Genomic DNA, 12,578 nt, shown 5'->3' on the forward strand with positions numbered 1-12,578 from the left:
CAGAAAATATAAATACTTAATTGAGAACTTCCCTTTTTTTGGCAGTTAAAATGATTACAGTGTGCTATTCTGATTGACATAGATTCCCAGTCTTCAGTATACCATTCTTCATCTTGTTGGAGAACACGTCCCCTCCCTTTCTCAAGGAACATGGCATCCCTGTTCCTGTTGTGGAGTATCTGAATGGCCCAATTGGGTGGTTTGGATTTGCTTTATTGGTGATTGGGAACACCGGATCACTGGAAATTCGGTTATTGGTGACTGGGAGCACCATGCTTAGAGCTTATTTTTGGGTGGTCAAACATTTCTATTTTGTATGAAATTGCTGTTGTTTAAAAGGTTATTGAGTTAACTATTATCCTATCCACAAGGCCATGATCTTGTGATTCCTACTTGTATTGGAAAAAGTTGTAGCCAAGTTTCTGACAGGTTATTAATCCATGACGAGATTTCTTAATCTTATTTAGTAAGTCTAATTAGTTAGGAGTCCTATTTCAAGTATTTTTTTTTTCTTTTTTTTTAAGTCACTTCATTTCATTAGAAAATGCCTTGAGCATCATGGGAGTTGCTATTTTGTAACTAGATTCATTTTAGGAGACTTATTATTGAATACTCTATTTCCTAGTTGCTTTAGGTTTATGTCTTAAGTGTCTTTATTCTAATCTCGTTTTGGGAAGGGTAGCCTATTTATAGGGCTGTAAACAACTTTATTTGTAGTGTTGAGTTAATAAAATTGAGCCTTAGGTATTCATTTTGGTATTGGTTTGGAGTAAGAATCATAGGCAATTTCTCTTTATTGCTTTTCTCTATTAAATACATTTGTCAAGTTTTGTTTTGGAATTTTCTCCTTTGAATTTGCCTGGGCCCATTACCGGGTGGCATAGTAAGGGTTTTGTTGCTCCTGTGCCTGCACCATCCCTCTTTGGAGAGCACCATTGAGACAGTAGCTCTAGAGTGGTTGAACCAATACGACCGGCTTTTGAACTCTAACCCAAACAAAACCAAGCCAACCCGGGTTTTTGGTCTAATAAAGGCTGGTAGTTGTTTATTTAGTTAGATTTATCTTGTAATCTTTTGTATTACTTTGGGTAGGCTATGTAACGTAGTGATAGAGTTCCATTCTATTTAGTTTTAGAGTTGGAATAGGAGTCTTTGTTTGTTTTGTTTCTCTTTCTTTATATGTACATGTAATCATCAACAGTAAAGGATGGAATGAAAATTATTGAAGTGAGAGTATAGAGTTACAGGGTTGCCATACTGTGGTGCGCAGTGATCGCTAACTTTCTCCTTTCTCTTCCCCATCGATCTGGTCTACTTCCTTTCTCAAGTATTTTCCTATTCTTGCATCTTCCTCCCCTCTTCTTCTTCCTTCCATTATATTTTCCTTTGAGTTTCTGAACTTCCCCATGCATTATCTGCTCCAGCGTAACTGGGTTTAGTTTTAGAGAGAGTCAATCTCTCTCTTTACTTCCTCTTTTTCCCTATTTTCCTGGTGTAGGATCCTATCCTCTAGATGACCAAAACTCTAGAGCTCCAGTCCCAAATATCTTCCTTGCTATAAGAAATGGATCTGGAATCTCAGTTGAACATACCATTGCCACTAGGCAAGGTTTCTGGAGTTTCTGATGCAAGTGCACTACCTTGGACCGATCCAAACCCATTTAGGTATCCAGACGGAGATGAACTGGGTCCAATTTGGGTCTTTTAGTCTAGTAGAATATTTTAGGACTTAAAAAAAAAAGGGTGTACCCAGTGCATGAGGCTCCCGCCACTGTGGGGTCTGGGGAGGGGCATAATGTACCCAGCCTTACCCCTGCTTTCGCTGAGAGTCTGTTTCCAGACTCGAGCCTGTGACCACTTGGTCACAATGGAACAACCTTACCGTTGCACCAAGTCTTCCCCTCAGGATATTTTAGGACTTTATTTATTTTATTTGATAGAAGATAGCTATGTAGAAAGTTTCCTTAATTGAGTTTAATTAGTTTTCTTAGTTTCCTTTGTTGGGTTAATTTCTATTTCTTTTTTTGTTAGGGGTTTTCTTTACATATTGGCTTGTAACCATTGATACAGGCAGATTTGAGAATGAATTGATGTTGAATTTGTGTGGTGTGAGCCTGTGTGGATGTGTGAGCTCCCCCCCCCCCCTCTTCTTCTTTTGCGATTTCCTCTCTCCCCTGCAACTCTGAGTTTCATCTCAGATTTCCCCCTCTCCTCTAACCGGCCCTCCACCAGTTTCTTATTTACTTCTGGACCTGAGAACTGGCTGTGTGCTGAATCAATTCAAGAAACAGTGGGTTAAGAGTATTCTTTTGAATTTTCAGGTTGGTTGGGTTTCATATGAGGGAGTTCCTTCAACTCGAAACGATTCTGGTTTTCCGCTATTGGTTATCGACGCAAGTAAGAAGGTGGCCTTCCCATATGAGGGAGTTCCTTCTTTGTCTCTCTATTTTATTCTTCTACTTCCATATCTGCCCCTCCCATTCTTATTTATCTCTACTTGTCCTATATTTTAACTTTGTTCCAAGTCTATCCCTCCATTTTAATCATAATTTCCCTTATGTCCTTCTACTCTCTATTCCTTAATAGCAATTTAAGATTCTTTTTATTTATAGCCCAGCCACTCTATTATAAATTCCAATTTATTTACTGTTTTGCTGTTAAAGCCTTTGATTTGGGTGTTCTCTTGCTTGTGTGGGTCCATAGTGATTCCGAATTGGGTTTCCGAACCCCGGGATCACCACCAACCATCCAATGTCAATAACTTACAGTGACTTACTTCTACATGTCTTCCTACTTAAGTTTGCATTAAATTTCTTGCTTTGATCTCTCCATATTGAGTGAATAGTACGGTGTCCTGATAGGTGCCTTTATATATCATGACTGTTCAAAATTTTTGCATCAAAGAGACTGACAAGAGTCTCTATTGCTATTGGATTGGTTCAAGAAATTCGAATCTCTATTTAACTTCATCAATTTATTGACCAAGTGTTGCTAATTCTTTTATGGGCAAGAGATTCTGGCCTGGTCGCTTGGCCCTTGCACCAGCGCAGGCCGCAGGGGTCAATGAGACCATGCACATGGGCATCAACATGGATGGGATTTTTTTTTTCATGGGGGTGGGGTGGAAATTTTGCGTGTTCCTGTGTCTGGCCACGGGGGCCACATGACCAGGCAGCATTCTTTTTCCCTTTTATTTATTTTTTGGTGGCATCCGAGTTATTTGCTGTGCAATCCATAAATAGGGTGCATTCAGTTACGAGCATTGGTTGCAAGACCTTATTTCTTGTCTTTTCTGTCCATTGTACTATTACTACTGCATAAAGGTTATCAAACTATTGATATATTCCTTGTGATTGAAGCAAAATATCAAGGTGAAAGGCATGATTTTGGTTGAGGACCTGCTGGTTTTTGTACTTGGTTGAACCAAGTGTAGGTACTGTAGTTGGTGCAGAGAGAGAACAGTAGAAAGGAATTGATTTATTTTGGGGCCCTTGTGAGAACCCATCTGAGAATTTCTTTGTCATGGGACACATATTGCATTGTAGGTAATCAGTATGGCTTAGAACCCATCTGAGAATTTCTTAGTCATGGGACACATATTGCATTGTAGGTAATCAGTATGGCTAGATTGGGTGGAAAAAGAGCCCTCTGTTTGTGGTTATTAGTTTTCTACTAAATCTGGTTAGAAGGGCACCTTTTGGTATTTTAGGGTGCCAGCTTGAGATTCTCGAGTTTTCCGAGATCTCGACGAGATTTAGAACTATGATGGGCACTGAGTAGACACTCCCTCCTTCCCTTGGCATCTGGGCAGGTTGGTACTAATTGCAGACACCAAGTTACTATTAATAATATTTTAAGATTTCAATCTTGTATTATTTTGATTAGTTTGTGTCGTAAATTGTAGTTATTGTCCTAGGTTTAGGTTATATATAAGTTTAGGTAAGCACAGTCATAGATATTCCTAACCTGAGAGACCTCTGGTGTAATTTACCTTTAATTTTTTGTGGTAACACTTGAGTGAGTTTCATCAATATTGATAAAAGCAGATGGCGATTGAAATAGCTGGGATTGGCACCTGTTCCAGACATCCTGGATGCAGTGCCACTGAATAAAAAAGGGCAAAGGAGTAAAATAAGTTGAATAAGCAACCGAGGATGGATAGGTGAACAGAACAGTCAGGGTGGATGCTATCCTAGATGGATCCAAATGTTCTTTTAAAAAAATTGGTTTGTGTAGATAAATTACAATGGTTATTGAGTCAGCTTTTCAATGAGACTCAAGATATTGTGAATCTGCATTGAATTGGGAAAGTTATTGCAAAACTGTTTATAGGATTTTGGTCTATTGTGCTTATTTGTTTTATCAGAGTGTTGTTCAGAATCCAAGAGTGTATATATATCATGTGCTTCAAATTTTTATGCGATGAATGGAGTATTTTTGGATAACAGCATACCACATCTCTACTCTAGTTTATATAACTGTTTTGCCTTTTTCAATCTTGCCTTAATTACCCATAAACCTTTTATTTTCAAAGGTCCCATTCCAATTTAAGATTACTCTGGTTGTCTTACATCATTAGTCATACTAATAACATTTAAATTCCTGGACATGAAAATATTTTTACCTTTGATACACTCGTTACCCATCTACTATACTATAGGGGTATATCTTTATACCTAGATGGATAAATAAATATGTACATGATAGAAATCGGAATGAAATTTATGCCCATCTGTTTTCATGTTCATCCTTTTTCTTTTGTTCTTTTTCTGCGACTTATATTATTATTGTGTGTAGTCTTAGAAATATTGATATAGGACTTTTGACCCTACAAGGCTTAACTAGAACTGTTGATACATCTAAAAAGAATATTCAAACCTAAATGCAAGTAGATTGTCCCAAGATTTTGGAACCTACAGTGGAACTATTGAAGATTAAGCCTTCATAGAGAAATATGGTTTATCAATAAGAACTTAGAAGTTAAAATGATAAAGTAGGGTTACATGCAGTAAATTGGTTTGATACTTGAAAGGATGGATCAGGTTTGATGCATATAAGGACAACTTGAAAAAATCAACTTTCTTGCAAGTTTGGGGGGGTTGCAGTTGACAGGTGGTGAAGATCTCTTGCATCAAAGCATGGAATTTGGATGATAGATGGCTGCTGGCTAGGGGTTCAGGCTAGAGTTTGAATGGCTGATGAATGATTGAACGAGTTCTATTTTGGTGTTGTTGATGGTGTCTCGAATGGAGGACAGATTGGTCAATGGTTCAGGGTGTGGGGACTGGTATGGTTGCTGGACAGAAGGTAAAATAGAATAAAAGGGTAGAAAAGTATGAACTGTAGGAAATTAGGATTCGACCTAGAGTTTGACGGAAACCTGATGCAGCAACCAAAGGGTAGATTGGGCTTCTTGCCTCTAGGGATCTACATAGAATATGAAGGAAACCTGACGCAGCAACCATGGGGAAGATAGGATTATCTGCCCCTTTTCTTCTTCCCATTCACTGCTGCATCAAAACCACCTCTAATACCATGAATCCACAAGACTCAGAGCTTTTAGTTGCAAACTGATTTCATTAAATTGTGAAAATAAAATCAAAGGCTTGACACTTCCAATTCCATATGCATCTATCCCGAGTCTTTGAAAATATGGTGCATGTTCCTGAATTTCATCTTCCAGTCTTGCTTCCTGGCCTTTTAAGGATATTTCGTGGTTATTTTTCAATAACCAAGTACTTTCAGACTAAATTCAATGCTTCCCTTGTTCCTTGGTACCTTGGTTCATATTTTTCATTTTTTGATAATGAAGATTTTAGTCATTTTATATTTCATCCTGGTTTTTTCTTGCTCTTTATTTGCTTGAACCCCTAAAAGAGTGTTGCTGTTGATTTTTATGCATGAGAAAGGTACAGTTTATATTTCAATTTCCTGCTTACAGATCTCTTCATTTTACAGATCTAGTTGCTATTGCATCCTGGCTTTTTACTTTCCTCGCCACAAAATTAATAAATGGCATGTAAGTGATATAACTGTCTCAATCTTTGGTATGGTACATTGAATATCATTTGATCTCTATCACAGGGAAAGCTAGAACACTCTTATTTGTTCCACCAAATTGTGAGTGAATTACATGCAGGGAAACTAGAGGTTTTAATTTTACTGGGTTGTGAACTTCTTTTAATCTGTTTTTAGAAATAATCTTAAGGTCGGAACCTTTCTTTCTTCATTGTTGTAACAAAAGTGGTGAAAAACTGGTCAACCCATAATTACAAGAGGGGATGTTCTAAATCTATACCTCTTACGAATGGAGTTCTTGCCCCTTCCCCCTCCCCTATCTTTCCCCCTTTTTCTTTTGCTCTCTTGTATATTGGTTCTCTCTTCCCTGCCCTCCCCTTGGGGTTCGGTAATATATTCATTTACCAAAAAAAAGAATGGAGTTCTGCGTTTAGTTGAGGTGTATGCTCTTCATGAGAGCTTTCTTTACTAGGTTGTGAACTTTTCCAATCACTTTAGAAATAATCCAAAGGCCAGAACTCATCTGTCTTGGTTGTTTTTAATAAAAAATATAAAAAAGGTCTATCCATAACTAAAGGAAAGGGGAATTGTGGAAGGGTTAGACACCTATGGTAGAGTTTTGTAGAGAGAGAGACAGGTTCTTGGTCCTATGAATAATCTCTGGTTTGATGGTACACTGATAATTTCATTCACGAGTGTTCCCAAGAGAGATTTTCATTATGCTCCTCCATGGTAGCATATTGTGTCTTAGATTAGGATCTTCAATAACCTAACTTGACCATCAATACTTTGTAAAACTTAACACGATGCAGAGAAGAATGGAAATCGCAAACACAATCACACAATGCGCACAAAGATTTACGTGGTTCGGCAAGGTTGCCTACGTCCACGGTGAGATGAGATCTATTTTACTATCAATAGAGAATAGGGTTACAATCGTTCGTTCCTCACACCTCCCTCAGATTTTCAATACAAAGAAAGAACTCTCGCTATAGATTTATAGTGAGACTCTATACAGAAAATTTATCGAAATACCCATATAGTCTTAAAAGGTTTGTCTTGGGGGTTCCACACAGCAGTCCATCATCAGAAATCAAGACACCAAAACCTCAACATACTTCTAGTATTTATTCTTTGGTTTTGTGAATTCATTTTGATTTTTTTTGAACAAACCCATTAGAAGAGCTCAAATACTGTATGTTGGGAAAAAACTTGGCAAGCTGAAATACTTCCCCTGCAAAATTTAGTATGAGAATTCAAAAGCAACCATATCTGAACTACATTTGCAACCCATTGAGATCCTGGCACCCCTTAAATAAAAATGGAATCCAGATCTGGGTATGCATCTGAAGCTTCCAATCCTCATTTGGATGCCTTAATTAGTAGAGGTACTTAAAACTATGTTGAACGCCAGTATGCAAGAAAATATTGAGAACAACTTGAAGTTAGAACTTTCACAACATAAGTATTTCAAACATGAGAACTTTATATATAATACCTATCTGGCTCAGCCGAACGATCCCTGTACGGAAACCACGGTGGTTCAAATCTTTAAAACCTTGCTTGTATTTTGAACTTTAACAGGATCAAGCCCTCCAAACATAATAGAAATTAAACGACAAGAATCCAAGATGAGGTAGATCTAACTACTCACGAGTTTGCATCTTTTTGTGTAATTTTGAAGATGAAATCATTCTCTCTTACAACCTTGAAACGCCCCTTGTTATCTATCTTCACAAACTTCTCCTTCCAACTCCCCGGGGGAGGGAGGGGGGGACTCTGGTTCATTATCAGGGAAGCAAATGATCATATTAGAGTTATTTGATATCCAATTTAAATTACAAATTAGAATGTATCAGTCTCTTCTTGCATTAAAGTAAGATCATATCCTGTTGCCATTTCAACCTGATTTTGTCAGTCCTAACCTATTAATTTGTTCTTTAGGTTCCACAGGCCTTATTCCTCCTCATCTCTCTCACTAAATTTTGGACTGGGCTTGGCTGGCTTATAAGCCAGGTTTGTGATCTAGAGTTACATTACCCTGAAAAAGGGCAGGAAAAAAACAAAAAAACCCAAAAGGCCAACAAGAGTAGTGTGCATTAGATAGTTTACGCATATGTTATCTTAAGATGCTTTGAATTACATCCCAAAACTAAAAGAAATGGTGGTATTCCATTTCTATTAATAAATGATATATTAATGTTGAGGAAGGTGGGACCTCGGTGTAATGGTAAGGTTGCTTCATTGCGACTTAGTGGATGCAGGTTCAGTTGAGAAACAACTTTTTTGTTAAATGGGGGTTAAGGCTGGTGCACATTATGACTTCCCCAGACCCTGCAGTGGTGGGAGCCTCGTGCATGGGTACTCCCCTCTTTTTGATATATTGATGTTGAGGATTGGGGTATGCTCATCAGAGATTCTTCCTTCACCTTCGGTGAAAGAAAACTTTGTCCATTGATTTTAATGGATATGTGATTTGTGATGCAAAAAAAAAATATTTTGCCTGGAAGATTAATCATTACAAAAAGTTTAAATGTAAATGCACTATTTTTACAATTCAAATTGAACCTTCATGGATTGGCTTGGCTTGGCTTGGAAGTGTAGGTCTTTGCTGAGCTTAAACTGATTAGATACCGAGTGATCAAACTGCAAATGGCCTAACTAAATAAGTGCAACATGAAGTCCTCAAGGTAAGCTTGCTTTCAAATATTTTTAATTTAATTTTGGAGAAAGTTTTGCTTCACCAGCGTCGCTAAAAAAACACACATCAATCTAAGGTCATTATTACTCCCTTATTTATTGCAGATTCGAAATGGCTTCTATTGTTCCCTAACTTTATTTGTAGTGTTGAGTTAATAAAATTGAGCCTCAGGTATTCGTTTTGGTTTTGGTTCGGAGAAAGGGCTGATTTAGTATGAATTTGATTTCAATTTCGGATTGATTTCATGAAATAATCAACAAATATATTTTTGATCAAGAAATTGAAATTGTTTTAGTTGCATCAATCAGAAATATATCAAGAATAATAAATCTATTTGGTAGTTCAATTTCTAAGAATAGATTTTCTCTCTTTTCAATTGTGATGCAGTTCTCAACATTGCTACCTTGTCACTTTTGCCTTGCTGCTACTGCCCTTCTGCCATGCCGTTGCTGCCTTGCCTCTGCTGCAAGCCCCGCAGCATCCCAGCGCTCCTCTTCAAGCCTCTATTGCCAACACTCCACTGCAACCCCCCCCCCCCAACACCCTGCTGTTCAAGCCTCCACCGTTAAACACCCTGCTGCAAGCCTCCATTTCCATCATACAACACCCCAGCCCCGCCAACCCCGCCATCACATACCCCTGCCCTGCCTCTGTCAATGCGTACCCCAGACCCGTCACCAGATCCACCCCTGCCATCGTTGCGCATCTCTCCCCTCCCCTGCGCACTAGGCCCTGCCCCTTCTTGTACCACCCCACCCATGTGCATCCCAACCCCTGCGCACCAAACCTTCCTGTGTGTACCAACCCCAACCTGAGTCTCTGAAAGGACAACCCAGCTCCAGCCCTCGCGACTCAGCGTCAGCCACTGCAACATTTCCACCTCATTCAGTTGTTGTAAGCGAAAAACATTTTGCTACTACACTTGTAGCAGGACCCTGCTGGCAGTCAAGGAAATGGAATAATTCACTTCCCTTTGGATTTATAAATACCCTCCTAGCTTTGGTATTTTCTAAAATACCTTTTAAGATCCCATTTCCTTGACTGCCCCGCAAGGTAGTAGGAACATTTCTGCTACAAGTGTAGCAGCAAAATATCACTCATTGCAAGCCCACCCATGTGCGCCACCCAAAAAATCCACCCAAAATACAGCGAACACTCATACCTCGTTGCAATAAGCAAAGAGAGTGAGAGTTCATGAGGATAGTCTTTGCATCTCGTCTTCACATGTGGTTGTTTGTGGTTGTTATACAAGAGTTACGAGAAATTATTGCTTTGCCCATCAAAAGAGCTATTGTTTATCACATGCTCATTAAAAAGTAACGCCAAATAGAGTAAACCCAATTTCAAAAATTGAAAGGGCTCCCCACCTATTTCAAAAATTCATGCAAAAATCAAACTGAACAACTTGCGAAATCGAAATCATCCCATGAAATTGAAATAGAAATCATACCAAAGCAACCCAAAGAATCGTTTATGTTAAAATTTAAAAAAAAACACAAAGAATTGGGTAATTTCTCCTTTCATATTGCTTTTCTCTATTAAATACATTTTATTTAAAATTCTCTGTTTTGGAATTTTCTGCCTTGAATTCGCGTTGGCAGCATCCCATATGTCAATAAGTTGCAGTGACTACTTTCACATGTCTTCCTACTTAAGTTTGCATTCAATTTCTTGCTCTGATCCCTCCATATCGAGAGAATAGTACAATGTCCTGATAAGTGACCTTATATATATATATGGGTAAATTATACGTCATCCCCTGGTTTTCAAATGAAACTCAAATCACCCCCTGATTTTTGAAAATACTCAAGTCACCCGTGTATTAGATCCCAATATGACAAATTAATGCCTATCGTTAGTTTTATTCTGTTAACTGATGATGTCAGCCAGTTAAATAAATTTAAATCCCTAAACTACCCTTGACATCCAAGCATAGATTTTGAAGGGTGGTATTGTAAATTTAATTCTAATGTTTTAATACAAGGATAAAATAGTCCTTTCACACCAATAACTAACAGCAGACTAACACCGTTACTGTAAAGGGGAACAACTGAGTATTTTCAAAAACCAAGGGTGATTTGAGTTTCATTTGAAAACCAAGGGGTGACGTGTAATTTACCCTATATATATATTCAAATTTCTTGCATCAAAGAGGCTGACAAGAGCCTCTGATGCTAATGGAGTAGTTCAGGAAAGTCAAGATCTCTATTGAACTTCATCAATTTATTGATCAAGTATTGCTAATTCTTCCATGGGGGAAAAGAATGCTATCTAGTCGTGTGGCCCGCACGGCTCTGGTATCTAGACATAGCAGCTCCAGAAAGTATCACACTGCCCATGGACACGAACAATCCCGCCTAGGGCGATGCTTACACGTGCACTCCCATTGGCCAGCATAGGTGTGCAGGCTCTAAAGGCCTAGGCAGCGATCTTTTTCCTTTTTTGTCTATACTATTACTACTGAAGAGAGGACATCCAAGTTATTTGCTATTATGAAATTTTAAGAATTGGGTGCATTTCAATTACGAACATTGGTTGCAGGACCTTGTTTCCTTTTTTGTCTATACTATTACTACTGAATGAAGGTTATCTAACTACTGCTATAGTCATCTTTGTGATTGATTGAAGCAAGGTGTCAAGAGAGAGATGCATGTGGCTGAGGACCTACTGGTTTCCGTACACACACACACACACACACAAAGAAAGAGAGAGAGAGAGGAACTGAATTTTTTGAAGCCCTAGTGAAAAAAATTTGGAACTGAATTTCTTGAAGCCCTAGTGCGAAGAACCAACCCATCTGAGAATTGCTTTGTAATGGGACAAATTGCATTGTAGGTAATTAGTATGGCTTCATTGGCTGGAAAAAGAGTCCTCTCTGTTTGTGGTTATTTGTTTTCTACTAAATCTTGTTAGAATGGTACCTTTGGTATTTTGGGGTTTAATATTTCTGGATTAGGATTTCAATCTAGTCAATCATGTATATTTTTGTGTCGTAAAATTGTAATTATTGTCCTAAGTTTGAGTTATATATAAGGTTAGGTAGGCAGAGTCATGGATAGTCACCTCAAACTTGAGCGACCTCTTTGCTGATTTATTTTACCATTTGGATCACTTTCCTAGTTTCCTTTGCAGTTCCTAACACCAACCCCCCATCCCCCCCCCCCCCCCCCCCCACCCCCCATAACCACCAGAACCCTTATTTTCACCCTTACCATTCAACTGTTTTACCTTTTCAATATCGCCTTAATTACCCATTAACCTTTTAGTTTCAAAGGTCTGAGCCCTGAGGGGGTGCAATTGGCAAGTGGTGTTGATCTCTAGCATCAAAGCATGGAATCTGGCTTGGGGTTTGGGATAGAGTTTGGATGGCTGATGACAGATTGAACGAGTTCTGTTTTGGTTGTGTTGATGGCGAGCAACTTCAATGGAGTGGTCAGCCTGTGGGGACTGGTATGGTTGCTGGACAGAAGGTAAAATGGAACATAAAATAAAAGGGTAAAAAAGTATGAACTGTTGGAATCCACCTAGAATTTGAAGGAAACCTGGTGCAGCAACCAACGGGAAGACTAGGCTTTTTGCCTACAGGAATCTACATAAGAGTTTGAAGAAAACTTGATGCAGCAACTTGCCTCTAGGAATCCACATAGAGTTTGAAGCAAACCTGACACAGCAACCACGGGGAAGATAGGGTTATCTGCCCCTTTTCTTCTTCCCATACACTGCTGCTTCAAAACCACCTGTAATACCATGAATCCACAAGGACTGAGAGCTTTTAGTTGCAAACTGATTTCATTGAATGTGAAAATAGCCATATTTCTATCCTGTATCGACATTAACATATACCAATTTCTACCAAGAC

This window comes from Telopea speciosissima, chromosome 11 (assembly GCF_018873765.1).
Source record: "Telopea speciosissima isolate NSW1024214 ecotype Mountain lineage chromosome 11, Tspe_v1, whole genome shotgun sequence".
Classification (NCBI taxonomy): domain Eukaryota; kingdom Viridiplantae; phylum Streptophyta; class Magnoliopsida; order Proteales; family Proteaceae; genus Telopea; species Telopea speciosissima.